This window comes from Schistocerca serialis, chromosome 1 (genome assembly GCF_023864345.2).
Source record: "Schistocerca serialis cubense isolate TAMUIC-IGC-003099 chromosome 1, iqSchSeri2.2, whole genome shotgun sequence".
NCBI classification, from domain to species: domain Eukaryota; kingdom Metazoa; phylum Arthropoda; class Insecta; order Orthoptera; family Acrididae; genus Schistocerca; species Schistocerca serialis.
Window position 1 is genome coordinate 306,815,859 of NC_064638.1, and position 13,504 is coordinate 306,829,362.

The following is a 13,504-nucleotide window of genomic DNA, read 5'->3' on the forward strand; positions in this document are numbered from 1 at the left end:
GTGCTTCTTTCTGCCAGCGGGCGCATTCTGAGGTGCAGTACCCTCGGTAACAAAACTGATGAGAGACGCCCTTTCGTCCTGGGTCGTTTGCAGTTCTTGGTTGGAGTCGTTTCGTTACCTTCAAAAGTGCAGGTGCTGCAGCCTATGCTTTTGCACTACCAACAGCCATGGACAACACAGCACAGCATGGTTCTGTTTCACATTCACCGTAATGCAACCGCGAAATTTTGGTCGTGAATTCTTAGAAATACAGTGTTTGCATCTCAGTCAGCGGGCGCGATGGATCTAATTGTGTTTTCGTGATAGTACTTCGTACTGCCCCTACCTGAGCTTCAGGGTATTGAATTCTCGTGGCTTTCAATCATTTTGACGAATTCGTCAGTGCTCTCTCTCTCTCTCTCTCTCTCTCTCTCTCTCTCTCTCTCTCTCCTCTCGCTCTCTTCCTTTCTCTGATCAGAGGAGGACAACTCCTCAAAACGCTCGCTTATGTGGCAATTAGTTGTCTCTCTTGTCTTGTCTTGCTGCAAGACTGTACAATCTAGGTTGTGTATGGATAAATTGTAACTAACGTGTAACAGGCTACCTCGCATTTCGATGTGTTTTTTGGAACAATATAGGCAAGAATTATCAGATCTGTTGGACTTCTGGTCAGCTGAATTCCCTTTTTGCCTCCTACAACTAATCATTTAGCTATCAGCAACCGCTACTAGACGAGATGGGGATTACATGCTGGCCTTGTTCGAGGCAGCAGTAAATTAGCAGTTAAGGCCGAATGAATCTGTTAGTTGGGAATCAGAGGTCAAGAAGTTTTCCCTCAATTTACTACCAGTGTCACCATGTCCTTTTAACAGACCATAGCAAACAGCAGTATCACCAGAGTCTTGGAAACGCCAGTTCTGTCATTCTCCTCGTCAACGAAGCGTACCTCATAATTTGTGTGAAGAAACCTGCGTCAGCCAACTGTCGAAGGGGAAAAACAAAACGGATGGCTGGCGGAGGAGCGGACGCGAGTCGGCGCAGGTGTTTAGTGCGCCGGGAAGCAAACAGTACGGAGCGAGACTTTCGTGGGCGCCTGCCCTGGGTCAACAAGTCAGCCGGCAGCGCCGGCCCGCTAATTGGACCGAGGGGCAGCGCGGGCCCCGGGGACCACTAGTCTTCGTTTGGGGTCCGCACCGGCCGAGCATCACCACCGGCCTCGGGAAGGCACCGCCATTAACCCAGTGCCTCCTACCCCCACCACTGCCAGGCGAGGGCGCCACCTAATGGATACGAGTGGGGCAGGTTTCCTCGTCCACTTCGTCATGACAGCTGATCCACTAACGAAATGTCAGCTGCAAGCGGGAGTTACGTCCGTGACCTCGCACTGCAGTATCTTTCTCCGACCATGGAAGCTTTACAAAAACTGGATCGCTTTGACCGCCAACGTGATATGTTGGGAGTGGTGTAAGTAGCATAGTGTTTGGTAAGAGTGGAAAGAGCCCAAACTTGGAACCTTCCTCTAAAATGGACCCCCTAGTCTCCTGGCTTCGCAATTGTTTAATTATACTGAGACCAAATGTTGTTCTTAATTTGGGTCACTAAGTACCATTCTCCATCTGAGTTTGTAGCGTAGTGAAATGCATTGACACTTAAGAGGATTGTCTTACAAGGGACCGCGCCTACTCATCACCAATTTCGTCCAAATTTATGATATACCCAGGTCTTGGCCATAAATGAAAGTGATACAAGCGGGAGCTCCAGATGGTTGTTCGTTTAGAAAAGAAATAGCATTTTGGGCAAGGATCAGGCGAGACATTAACCGTTTTTGTTAGCATAACTTCTAGGCAGCGGATGGTGCAGAGGAAAGAGTACAGATTGGTTATTACTTATGGAGAAACAGACACGATCTTAAAATATCATTTATCTAAAGCGAACAGTTTCGGAGCAAAGAGTAGGTCACCTTGAGATTGATTATACCGTTTGCTGGAGATGGCGACGGGTAAGCAGCTGCGTGTCGTCAAGACAACTGCTCAAATCCGAAGGTCGTGGGGTGGCATCTGCATGTGGAAATACTTATTTTCTTTTTTATTTTCAATTTTTGCGTTGCTTGCGCCGCAAGCAAACCGAAGTAATGTTCAGTGTATTCTATTTCTTAACATTAAAAAAAAGGCGGGGAAAGGTCAACGGAAATTAGAGACTGCAAATACACTTCCTGGTAGGAATTGTAAGACATACATGAGAATTAGTGTATAAAATTATATACTTTTATTATTTCACAGCTGATGACATATACGTGCTAGTGTAAAAACAGGAGAAGCAGGAATTTTCTTAGCATCTTCCACACATTGTAATCGCTGCATTTTATAGTTACAGGTTGGTTTAAAGCTTTCTATAGGAATAACGAACTTCATTGACATTCTTAACAGCTTCTCTCTCATCATCCTTTGCAGTCGCAAACCACGTGTAACGCATCATTTGACCAAATATTGGCAATGGAGTGTATTTTAAGGCAGTGTTCTCGGGATGTGGCTTCTTTCTCTCTCTCAATGAGATAACAGCAGTTTTGAAGTTTTTTGATCACATTCTTTACCTCACGACAAAAATAGACATAGCAAGTTTTCGCTATCGAGTGCAGGCTGATGTGGGGCGAGGGACGGGATGGCTGAGGGGTGGTGGCGGGTGGGGGGGGGGGGGAGGATCACTTTAATAGCAAATCATGGCAATCCTATCTCATCTTGAAAAACCGCGACGTATAATTCTGGATTGGTTCGTCCTCCCCACGAGTTAGTTGACAAACGAAATTTGTTCTCCAGCACGTAAGGCTTCATCACACCATCAAAATATTTTCGTAAAAGGTTTGTGTAAGATTCCCAGATCCTGATTCAGTAATGAGGGCATTCCTGTATTATGCCACGTCCTCATGCACGACATTTTTCCTTTCCTTTCCTTTTCCTGGCTATTAAGAAAACACTAACGAATACAATATACTGGTCATTACTTCGGTAAGTAACGTAAAGATTGAAAAGAAAAGAAAAGATTCCTCATGGGCAAGTGACCCCACGACCCCGGTCTATACTTCTCACACCGCACCAACCGCTGTCTGCGAACTACGCTCGTACAAAAGGTTCATACCTTGCCCGACTTGCATCAAAAACGATATTTTCTCCAAACGACTGGCCATCTGGAGCATCCACTTTCATTTGTGCAACTTTGATTTGTACCATAAATTAGGACGAAATCGGCGATGATGAATAGTATCGGTGCCCTTTGTTAGTCGTCCGCTAGCCACAAAACGCGTTCGCACGCTTGGACTTTGCTGCCCGTCAGTCGGTGCTCACTGGTTACGGGCCTACCACTCACTCGCTTGTCCGCTTTCCACGTAGTTTGAATCACATGCCAACCTGCGAATTCCCATGTTATAAAACTTTGTGTTATTTAATGAGTACTTTGATGTAACCGAAAACATTATTGCGTCCAGCCGAGATTTCCAGTACAAAGCGTTCGACATAAATGGTCGTAGACCTATGGTGGATGAAACAAAGCAGTGCTATGATCTATGTGAGTGGTGTACAGGTTGACGAAGTCACGTCGAATAAGTATCTAGTTGCAGCGTTGGAAAGTGACGTGAAATGGAATGAGCCTTTAAGGACGGTAACAGGGAAAACGAGTGGTCGACTTGGGTTAATTGGAAGAATTTTAGAAAGCGTGGCTCATCTATAAAGTATAGAACGATAATGTGGCGACCCATTTGCATATCCCCCAGGGGGCTCTCCACTCTTTGGCGGGTTCATGCTTGGCTACCACGTGGCTCCAGCCTTTGCAGCATTTTTTCAATTCCATGCGGCATGTCTATCCTCCTAGTGTTCTTTTTCCTCTCCCTTGGGGAACATGTCTGGGATGTTATTGGATACGTCCTGCATTGGCTGTCGCTACGTAAGAACAATCTCACCTTTGTTTTTCGCTCCCTTTTCCTTTCCTTGTTTCCCTTCTCCTCTCGTTCCTCCGTTTTGGCGATTGAGGTTCCTCTTTTTCTTCTTCCACCCTATTCGCTCCTCAAGGCCGGCCCACGCCTCTGACGCATAACGGGGGACTGGGTAATGCATAATTCCCAGCCCCAGGACGGCAGATAGGGTTCGCGCGTAAACCCTGGTACAGGCCAGGCCCAGGGAACGTTGATCGCCTGAGCTGCAACCTTCCCAAATTGCCGATTGGACCCTCTGTCAAATGTTCGCGAGGTGTGACCTCAGGTGTGAACAATCACCAAAGGCGGGTTCGCCCCCTTGTGAAGGGGTCTCCCAGTTGGAAGGAGCGCACCATTGGAGATGCTGACAGTCATGGGGGATTTCCTTGCGATGAGTCAATCATTTTCACAATCAATGTCTACGAAAGGTACACGTAATGAGGTTAATGATTCAAAGACCGCCGGCCGAAGTGGCCGCGCGGTTCTAGGCACTGCAATCTGGAACCGCGAGACCGCTACGGTCGCAGGTTCGAATCCTGCCTCGGGCATGGATGTGAGTGATGTCCTTAGGTTAGTTAGGTTTAACTAATGACCTCAGCAGTTGAGTCCCATAGTGCTCAGAGCCATTTGAACCATTTTTTGATTCAAAGACCCTTCCCGCCGCACCACAGTTGCTCATGGTCTCACGTACTGAAGACGGTCGGTCCTTCACCATGCTAAATCCATTTATTATTCAGAAAGGTGTTGCTGCAATTGCCGGCGCGGTGAAATCGTGCTCTCGTTTACGGAATGGCCCTTATCTTTTGGAGACTACTTCTGATTTTCAAGCACAACAACTGCTTCCTGCCTCGCTTCTCAACAGATACCCAGTTCGTGTCGAGGCCCACAGAACTTTGAATTCTTCCTGTGATGTAATTTACACCACGCTGCTCGACGGTCTAACCGAGGCCAAAATCCAATCTTATCTCTCTGAACAGGGTGTCATTGCCGTCCATCGTGTAATGAAAAAGGTAAATTCCTCCTTAGTGCCTATCCGCACTCTTTACCTCACCTTTGATAGAGTGGTGCTGCCGTCCAAGATCAAAGCAGGCTATGAAATTATCACAGTCCAGCCGTACATTCCAAACCCGATGTGCTGCTACCAGTGTCATCGTTTCAACCACACTAGAACGTCTTGTTGACACCCAGCAAAATGCGTAACATTTGGTAGGGATGCACACGAGGGTGACTGTCTGCCTTCTTCTCCCCGCTCTATCAACTGCAATGGCGGCCATGCCGCCTCCTCTCGGGATTGTCCCATGTACCTATATGAGTGGGCTGACCAAGAGATTCGGGTAAACGAAAAGGTGCCTTACCCAGTAACTCTCAAGTTACTGGCTAGTCGCAAACCTGTGTTCTCCCACCTGGCACCTATAGTTCTGTTCATGTTACGCCTCGCTCCATGAAGGACATGGCCATGCAGAATTCATGTCTGAGGTTGTGAAATCGCCCAGTGTCCAGGTAACATCGCCATCCCCCCATCCAGCTGTGCAACAACCCGTAAAACTCTTGCGTCAAGGGGCGAGCTATCAGCTACACAACCGGTAGGCTGGAAAGGACAGAAGGATTACTCCCGTGTAGACTTCCTCTGTTCCTCCAGCCAAACACCCGAGTCTGTCTCTAACTGGAAAAGCTCAAAGAAGTCCACCATAGGCAAACAGTCTTCTCCTTCGCCAACTCGAAGATCCTCTTCGACGATGTCACCACATGGTACCTTAGCCCGGCCAGCTTCTGTATCGCTGGTGCGCACCACGAAGCTTTGTTCAGCGTTGGACGCCACAAACCAACCGCACAAGCAAGCCAATGCTTCTGTGGGGCCCATGGAGCAGGATCCTTCTGCTTCTGTGCCCCGTAGTAGCGACCCTACACAGGCTGTCACTCGGCGGCCGCCGAATTGACACCACTCCACCTGTTCCTCCTCATGACTGCCTCCACTGGAACGTTCGCAGCCTTCGGTCCCACAAAAAGGATTTACAGCTGCTGTTAGCATCGCAGCATCCCCTTGTACTCTGCCTTCAGGAAACGAAATTGCGCTCGCACGACCGCTTTGAGCTTTCACATTACTTACCGATTCGTTTTGACCTTCCCCCTGAGGTCGGAATTCCATCTCAAGGGGGCGTCATGCTGTTCATACGGGATGACATTCATAGTCAGCCCATCTCCCTGACTGGCCGTCTTCAAGCTGTTGCAGTTTACCTTTTTCTTCCCTGCCTGACTTTTTCTGTGTGTACCATTTATGTCCCTCCGTTATTCGATGTCACCAGAGGAGACCTCATTCAGCTTACTGGGCAGCCACCTCCCCCGTTTATGCTACTCGATGACTTTAATGCGTGTTATCCCCTTTGGGGTTCTCCTAGGACCTGTCAGAGAGCTGCCCTCTTGGCTGACCTTCTTAACCAACCTGACCTCTTCTGCCTTAACAATGGAGCACCCACTTTCCTTCCCATTTGGACCTATCCTTTTGCACTGCCCAACTTGCCCATCATCTTGAGTGGTCCGTTCTTTCTGACACCAATCGAGCGTCCATTTCCCCTGTAATCTCCGTTTGCTGACTCCTACCCCAGCCACATGCATGCCCAAATGGTAGCTTACCAAGGCTGACTGGCAGCTTTACTCCTCCATGACGACCTTCGAAGAACCAGATTTTCCCAGTTGTGATGACCATTTGGAATATCTCACCAACGTTATCCTTACCGCTGCAGAACGTTGCAGTCCTCGCACTCCATTCCTCCACGTCGTGTCTCAGTCCCTTGGTGGACTGAGACATGCCGCGACTCAATTCGCGCATGGAGACGTGCTCTCAGCGGTTTTAACAGTCATCCTGCGATGGCAAACTGCATTCATTATAAACAGATGTGTGCAAAGTGTCGTCGCGTTCTTTGGGATACCAAACGAGCTAGCCGGATTTCGTTCACTGATTCCTTTAACAGTTCCACGCCTTCCTATGTCGTGTGGGCCAACCTCCGACGTCTCCCTGGGATCAAGATCCATCCCCAGTTTCCGGACTCACAGTAGAAGGCGATGTTATCGTGCACCCTATTGCCTTAGATCACCATTTTGCGGAATTTTCGAGCTCTTCCCACTATCACTCTGCCTTCCGCCATCGGAAACGAGCGGCGGAGGCTTGGGCGGTACCCTCCTCTGGGTGACTCAGGGTTCGTCCTGAGTGTCGTCCTCTTTGCTATCGCCATTAAACCTATCATGGCGTGTCTTCCGCCAGGCATCTCCGGCTCCCTTTTTGTCGCTGATGTTTCTATCTATTGTAGTTCTCCACGGACCTGTCTCACTGAGCCGCATCTTCAGCGTCTTTACTCCTGGATCACCGACAATGGCTTTCGATTTTCCACTGACAAAACCGTTCGTATGAATTTCTGGCGACGCAAGCGATTTCTCCCACCATCTTTACATCTTGGGCCTGCTGCCCCTCCGTTTGTTGAAACTACGAAATTCCTGGCAGGCCGCTGTACATGGTTCCTCAATGTCCTACGTGTCCTCAATGGTACTTTCTGGGGTGCCGATCGAACCACCCCTTGTCCGTTCGAAACTTGACTATGAGTGATTTGTTTATGCGTCTGCACGCCCATCCCTCTTACGCCGTCTCAACACTATCCACCATCATGGCACCCGCTTGCCCATGGGCACCAGCCCGATTGAGATTCCGTGTGCTGAAGCTGCTGAACTACCACTGTCCTACCGCCGTGTCTTTCTCCTCAACAGGTACGCACACCGTTTGTCTGCCGTGCGTGGCCACCCATATTATGCATCCTTCTTTGATGATTCCTTTGTCAGTATGGGGCTCGTCCCTCTTCTCTATTACCTTCTGGAGTTCGCTGTCGGCACTTGCTACTGTGGGTTATCTCCACACTACCTGCAGCTTTCTCGGTGGGTGTGAACCATTCACCACCTTGGCTTCGTAGTTAACCGTGGCCTTCATTCGCTTCCCAAGGACACTACTCCAGCCTCGATCTATCGTCTTCAGTTTCACCGCATGGAACATTGCGATAGTACCTTTGTATACACTAGTGCCTCTTGGACTGACTGGGGGTCAGGTGTGACTTCGTCATTGACACCCGTGTCTTTTGATATCAGCTTGCGGCACACTCTTCAATATTTACAGCCAAACTCTTGACCTTGTATCAGGCCACTGATTTCATCCGGCGACACAGCCCTTTCAATTTTGTCCCCTGCTCAGACTCACTCAGTGACCTTCAAAGCCTATGTGCGCTGTACACCACCCATCCATTAGTGCAGCCGGTCCAGGAAAACTGTCGCTAGCTCACTCTTGGTGGAGCCAGTGTAATGTTTTTGTGGGTTCCTGGTCATGTTGGTCTGTCGGGAAACGGGGCTGCTGACACTGCTGCCAAGGCTGAAGTCCTCGTACCTAAGACCGCGAATACCTATATTCCCTCCGATGATCCCTGTGTTGCCTTCCATCAAGAGGTGGTGTCGCCAATGGTCCTCCCTTCACGGGAATAAGCTCCGGCTTATTAAGCCTGTCTCAGCGTTTTGGACAACCTCCTCTCGGCCCTACCGCCGGGAGGAGGTCATTTTAACTTGGCTGCGTATTGGGCACTGCCTGTTTAGCCATCGCCATTTGCTACGTGCGCTTCCCAACCACTGTCCGACACTTCCTGGTGGAATGCCTATTTTTTAACCGTTTACGTTCCAGCTCCGATTTTCCATCTGATTTATCTTCCGTTTTAGCAAATGACGCGCGGGCTCACGACTGCGTTTTACTTTTTATCGGCCAAAGCAATGTGGCCAAGGCCATTTAATTTTTGGTTTTGGACCTCCGTCTCTGTATGGTGTCTTTTAGTCCTTTTTCCACGTGCCTATATTGAATTGTCTTCTATTACGTCAATTGGGACTGATTTACAGTCGTTTTTTAACTCCTCTTTGTCTTCGTGTTCTATAGTTTTGACTTGGGCACGAATGATCCCAGTTGCTTTTTGCGCCGTAAAGCGAAACAAAACCAAACCCAAATTAAACAGTGATCCCCAACCACCCTGAGATCAGTACCCATGAGTACAATCAGATATTACTTAGTACGCCACCCACTTTCCTCCATCAACATAAACATTGGTTTTGTTGGTGTTTTATTAAACGGCGAACTAATGTGTCAGTACAGAATTGATACTGCTTACTTCTAAAAACCACCTTTTTCTAGAATGATGACGCAGTTCTCAATGCATCGCAACTTCTTTCAACAGCTCCTCCTCAGATAATCCGTACTCACGGTAGACGATTGTTACAAAATAGATGCTTCCTCAGCAGCATTCCTCTTTCTAGCGACACCTACTTGACCATAACCCTGTGCACCCATTTAAAATCAAGTTATAATATATTTACCATAGGTACTTTGTAAATCATCCATTCTGGACTCATTTCTTCGAAACTAGCGGAGAATGGAAGACTTAAAGCTGGCAGTGGTTTCTGTTTCATCAGTGCCATTAATAAAAGATAAGACTGTGTAGGCCCTACAGATATGTAATAGCCATTACACACTTACTGTTGTGTTGTGTTGTCAGTTAGTTTATTTCTTGCGAAGTGAATGGTGAAACAATTTCTAGTCCTTTGCAGAAGCTACCTTCATCTGGGGAAGGCATTTTCATGAGCTATTTAAGTATACTTGATGTATATGTCTCAATTTTACTGCCATGAATCCATGGCACATAATGCGAATATTGTGTGTAATGGGTGGATTACGTGAGAAAGATGACATCCATACACTCGTTTCAAAAGCTGTAATCCACACCACGATGAGTCCAGTGTTAGTGCTAGAAATTTAAAAAAATAATAGTTATTGGGATATTTTGTAATCACCATTGCAGTCTTACGAAAGTATTGACAACAATAATGATCTTTTAGAAATTATGTAGCTTGATGACCGAAAAACAAACTTACCCCTTTGTTTTTACCCCTCAGAAAATGTCATTTTACCTCTCAGTGGGTAATTAGACCCAGATTGGGAACCGCTAGATTACAGGTAGATGTAGAAGTCAGCTTCTTGTTTTGTTACCGGAACTTGGATAGACGGCATTTGCAGCCGACAGCAGAATGATTATACTGTCGTCAACATACATTTCGCGTCTGGACCACGAAGATAAAATAAATTACAGCTCGTACAGAGAAATGTGTAGACCGTCGGTTTTCCCTTTTTTTCATTTGCGAGTGGAATAGGAAGGGAAATTGCTAGCAGTGGTACAAGGTACCCTACGCTATGTACAATACGGTATGTGTGTATTTGTAATATTTGTATTCAACTGCTTAGTATCGAATGCTCTATTTAGTATAAATCAAAATGTTCGTGTTCCTGTTTCAATATTTGAATCGGTGCAAATAAATGTTTGTGTTTAAACACTTCTTAAAAAAGCATTGTAAAAATTTCCAAGTGAACGTGTGATGTAGACATTAATAGTAAGTAACAGAATGTTAGTCCATGTATACGGAGACAACCTGTTTCCCACTTTCAGTAAGAGAAATAGACATTACAGTACACTTTCCGGACTTCCTTCCATCTTCTGACATATAATGCTTAATGCGTCTATACAGGATGGTCAGAAACAGTTTGAAAATTGTTAAGAAACCCGTTAAGAAAAAATTCCATATATATCTCCGTTTCCCGGTAAATTACCATTGAAGTTAGCCAGTCAGGGAGTTGCGCTCGCAAAGTCAAGCGACCCTGGCAGAAACTGTGTCGTAAAAGGTGGTTTTCGTTTGGTTTACTAAGGCCGAGTAAGGGAGGGACACAGAAATTGAAAATGGGACGATAGTAAGAATCGAACACGAGCCAGAGGCTTAGCAGTCTCGTGCGGTGTCATCTACGCTACAGAAACAGCTGATACTAATTGTATGTAGCTGGCCTCTTGAATTTGCACGCGCAACTGTCTGGTCAGCTAATTTTACTGCTAATTAACTTGTAAACGACGCAACATATCGAAATTTTTCTCAACAATTACGTTCTCATACGTGCATAGGTACTGCACCCTATATCCATTTGAAACTGCTTGCTGTATTCAAGCGTTAGCCTCTCTCTATAGATTTTACCCTCACTCCACTTTCCTGAATTATCAAATTCATATTCCTTCTTGTGTCAGAATGTAGCCTATGAACGTATCCCTCCTTTAGGCCAAGTAGTTCCATAAATCTTTTTCTCAACAATTTTGCTTATTACTTGTTTATTAGTTTGTCGATCTACCAAGTATTTATCCTATGTAGCACTACGTCTCAGAACTTTGTTTTGTATCAAATAAACTGAAATGAAATAAATAGGCCGGCCAGAGTGGCCGAGCGGTTCTAGGCGCTTCAGTCCGAAAACGCGCGACCGCTACGGTCGCAGGTTCGAATCCTACCTCGGGCATGGATGTGTGTGATATCCTGAGGTTAGTTGGGTTTAAGTAGTTCTAAGTTCTAGGGGACTGATGACCTCAGAAGTTAAGTCCCATATTGCTCAAAGCCATTTGAACCATTTTTTTTAATAAATAGAATCTTAGGAAAAGTCATTTTGCTTTAAAACTGACATCACAAATATGCCTTACCTAAGTTTGTGTGAATAAAGTTCAAATTTTGAAATTTACGTTAAAAGTGACCATTAGTAGACGTCTATCCGTGCTGCCTTGATTATCATTTCACAAATTTCTACACTAATAATTTAAGGGTTGAATCTCTACGCTGCAGTGTCACTGGAAACGGTGTAAACGGCTTGACTCACAAAACCGGGAATGCTAGAACCCTAATATTGAGCAAAACCTGATAAACAGAGAATTTAATTTGTTTCTGGGTGATTGCTCAAACCTTAACAGTTCGTCGCGTGTGCGACAAAAGTACAGAGCAGCGTCGGAAGCTGGCAGTCGGACTCAGGCGGCGCAAAGCAGAGGGTTTAATCTACTCTGGAGAGGCGACAACGGCCCTCCAGCAGGTCTTCCGGCGGCAACTTGTTCCGCCAACTCCGCTAAGAGGGACGGCGTAGGAGGGCTGAAATTTAATTATCTGCTCTGCGCATACCTGCCGCAGTAATATCCCACGGCGAAGAGCTCCTGCCGTCCCTGGCACCGCTTCCCCGGCAGATATGGACGAAAAGTTTTCGGATGGGTCGAGGAGGTTCCCGGTCAAGCAGCTCTCGGCTGGGAAGCATGTGCACGGTGACTTAACACTCAGACGCACTTACTTCGAGAAGTCCGTAGCAGAAACACGTTCGTCGTCCTATTATGCAGGGTGGTCCATTGATCGTAACATGGCCAAATATCTCACGAAATAAGTGTCAAACAAAAAACATTACAAAGAACGAAACTCGTCTAGCTTGAAGGGGGAAACCAGGTGGCGCTATGGTTGGCCCGCTAGATGACGCTTCCATAGATCAAACGTATACCAACAGCGTTTTTTTAAAATAGGAACCCCCCCATTTTTTATTACATATTCGTGTAGTACGTAAAGAAATATGAATGTTTTAGCTAGACCACTTTTTTCGCTTTGTGATAGATGGCGCTGTGATAATCACAAACATATGGCTCACAATTTTAGACGAACAGTTGGTAAAAGGTAGGTTTTTTTAAATTACAATATAGAACGTAGGTACGTTTGAACATTTTATTTCTGTTATTCCTATGTGATACATGTACCTTTGTGAACTTATAATTTCTGAGAATGCATGCTGTTACAGCGTGATTACCTGTAAATACCACATTAATGCAATAAGTCCTCAGAATGATGTCCGTCAACCTCAGTGCATTTGGCAATACGTGTAACGACATTCCTCTCAACAGGCAGTAGTTCGCCTTCCGTAATGTTCGCACATGCATTGACAATGCGCTGACGCATGTTGTCAGGCGTTGTCGGTGGATCACGATGGCAAATATCCTTCAACTTTCCCCACAGGAAGAAATCCGGGGACGTCAGGTCCGGTCAACGTGGTCCATGGTATGGTGCTTCGACGACAAATACACCTGTCATGGAATATGCTATTCAGTACCGCTTCAACCGCACGTGAGCTGTGTGCCGGACATCCATCATGTTGGAAGTACATCGCCATTCTGTCATGCAGTGAAACATCTTGTAGTAACATCGGTAGAACATTACGTAGGAAATCAGCATACATTGCACCATTTAGATCGCCATCGATAAAATAGGGGCAACCATCCTTCCTCCTATAATGCCGCACCATACATTAACACGCCAAGGTCGTTGATGTTCAACTTGTCGCAGCCATCGTGGATTTTCCGTTGCCCAGCTGTGCATATTATGCCGATTTATGTTACCGCTCTTAGTGAATGACGCTTCGTCGCTAAATAGAACGCGTGCAAAAAATCTGTCACCGTCCCGTAATTTCTCTTGTGCCCTGTGACAGAACTGTATACTACGTTCAAAGTCGTCGCCATGCAAGTCCTGGTACATAGAAATATGGTACCGCTGCAATCGATGTTGATGTAACATTCTCAACACCGACGATTTTGAGATTCTCCATTCTGGCGCAATTTGTCTGTTACTGATGGGTGGATTAGCCGCGGCAGCAGCTAAAACACCTACTTG